The sequence below is a fragment of the Fulmarus glacialis genome, unplaced genomic scaffold (genome assembly GCF_000690835.1).
Source record: "Fulmarus glacialis isolate BGI_N327 unplaced genomic scaffold, ASM69083v1 scaffold14260, whole genome shotgun sequence".
Lineage (NCBI taxonomy): Eukaryota > Metazoa > Chordata > Aves > Procellariiformes > Procellariidae > Fulmarus > Fulmarus glacialis.
In genome coordinates this window covers 2,503-5,019 of record NW_009185899.1, presented here as the reverse complement: position 1 = coordinate 5,019, position 2,517 = coordinate 2,503, and the positions used below count along the sequence as shown (strand labels likewise).

Genomic DNA, 2,517 nt, shown 5'->3' with positions numbered 1-2,517 from the left:
GGTTCCCTGGTCTCTCACCTGAGTATTTAATAAGCAGATTAATTTATAGTTTTCCGTGAGGCTGGCTTTAAGAAAAAAAGATAATAATTGAGATCGCACGCATCCCAGCTGGTGCCCATTGGTGGCAGCATGGAGGAAGCAGCTCGGCCTCCCCTCCCCACCCGTGTGCTCCCACCCACCCTCCTTTCTGCGTCCCCCCAAGCACTGCGCTCCCGTGGCCGCGCCGGCAGCCCAGCCGTGCAGCCGGAGCTGCTCTGGCCAAGCTTCGTGGCATACAATGGCTACCATGGTTCTCCATGCTGGGGAGCTGGACCTTGATAGACATTTTTGCCACCTGTACGGGGAATTAAAAAGAAATACGGCAGTAGCCAGGGAGAGAAGTGAAGCGTGGAATGGTACCAACGAAGGAAATCTGGCCGCACAAAAGGATTTGCCTTTCCCTGAGGATCAAGGTCACGGTCAAATGTTGTAGGTCATGTTGCTTAGTCCAGGTGTGTAGGAGAGCCATAGGGAATGTGGCAAAAAGGAGGAGTGATTGCTGAGAACGGGGTCCCTGTAGCTCTGCGTGCACATGCAGGCACAGGCTTTGTGCTCCAGTTAAGGGCTGTGCCTTGCTCCCCCTCCCTGTGCATGCCACGGGACCGTCCCGTGGTCCTTCCCTGCTCTACAACGACAAGTGTTAACTTCAACATCCTCCTGGTGAAAAAAAAAAAAATAGAAAAATACATACACATATAACAGGTCCTCTCTGTGCTGATCCAGGATGCTATGCAGGCTTCTCCCTTGCAGTATTGCAACCAAACAACAAGAGGTGTTTTGCTTCCGTAGCTGAAGAATACTATGCAAGGCACAGAGGACCAAAATGACCCCAAAAGCCCTGGAAAGAGGATGCTTTGCTTTCTTTCCCACACAGACTGCCCTGCCTGTTGGACTAATAGGGGACCACCCGTTCCCGTGGCCCACAGAGCTTCCCCGGGCTGGCGGGCAGCAGCCGGGAGGTGGGTCCTTCAGTAGGTGCTGATATTATCAAGTGCAATCCAGAATGTGGGAGTTCAGCTCCTCATCACAACCAGTTGCGAGGCATGTCTGGTGCTCAGGGGCTCCCTGCCTTGTTTGTCACCCATCTGCCTGTCTTCCAGGTACTTTCATTTCATCCTGCGTGGCAGGCTGTTTGAGGGGCTTCAGGTCAAGCAGAGCCTGGGGTTTTTCCGCGCTGACATTCCTGCCTGCCAAGCCTCATCTTGCCTGCAGTGTTGCTTATCCCAGCAGGAGGATGAGTGTGGAAACTGTTGTTCCCCAGTGCTGCTTTCTTCCCTTCCTGTACTTGGCTACTTGCAGATTCAGGGCCACATTTCTCTCTCCGGAAGAGCTTTAAAGCCGGCGCTTCTGTGGGTTTCTAGTTGACCAAACCCCTTTGCCCTTTCTAGTCTAATTGCAAGCGTAAGCGCTGCAGCCGCAGCTCCACAGCCGCATTGTTTTGCTGCTGACAAAATTACAGTTTTCCCTCTAATTTGAGGCTTGCAGAATGGAAGGAGTGTTCTCCACCCCCTCAAGCGCTCACTTCCTTCTCTGTCCTGTATTTTCTACCCTGGAAACGTGGAGTTGAAGATATCTCTGTCTGCATACAGAATGAAAATGGTTGTGCCTCAGGCCAGGATCATTCTGGGAGGGTAATGGGGCAGTTTTTCCCAGCCCTGGTTTGATCTGATAGAGAAGCCCTGACCATCCCAGTCCGACCTCACATCCAGAAGTCCCAAGGTTCATTTTTAGCTGTTGGAATGCATGCACCCCGGTCTCCGGCTGATTCCTCTCCCTCCCACCTACGGTTTTCTCTGGTGGCACATCAGCTTCTGATCAGGCTGACTCACCTGAGCTGGCAATAAGCAATGCATCTGCAACCCCAATCCAATAACAAAGTTCCTTGCGTGGCACGTTGCGAGGTGTTGATGTGCTCCCGGGAGAGTTGCAGGGTGGGTTGGGGGAACAATGCTGCCTTGTCTTTGCGCATCTCTTGCTCCAGTAAATCCCTTTTGCTTTGGAAAGGAATGGGGACAGGATGAGTTACGCCAGAGCTGCCCGGCAGCCAAATCCAGCCCCCACCATATCTGGGGAGGGGGCTGGACCTGTGTCCCCCGTCTGCTCTGGCAGTTTCACGCAGGGGGTGGAAGGGCTGTGTGCCCTTTGCCCGTGGTACTGTGTCCTTGCTTTCTCTTTGCTGAATGGCCTTTTGATCTCAGAAGTGTCTCTCCTTTCTCTGTCTCAGAGACCTCACTGCCCCTGGCTTTCCTCAGAGGGGACAATGCTATTTCTGTTGCCTCCGTGCTAAATGAGGGCTATTTCTGCTTTCCTCCCAGACTGAACCTCAGAACTGGTAGTGCTTCATTTTGCTGACACAAGTACTGTATTTGGCTCATTGAGCGTGTGACAGGATCGCTCCCTTGTTCCCAAAGAGCTTCCAAGAAGGCAGGGTGAGTGCCCGATGGGGGGGAGGGGGTCACCTTCGGTAGGGTGCCAACA

At 53.1% G+C, this 2,517-nt stretch overlaps 1 protein-coding gene across 1 annotated transcript in view; it reads left to right on the top strand.

Annotated features, from left to right (window-relative positions):
* The window catches only part of SH3PXD2B (SH3 and PX domains 2B), a gene marked incomplete at both ends in the record, with an annotated part of 66,980 nt that overhangs the window by 64,189 nt on the left and 274 nt on the right, over positions 1-2,517 (top strand). The window lies entirely within an intron of this gene.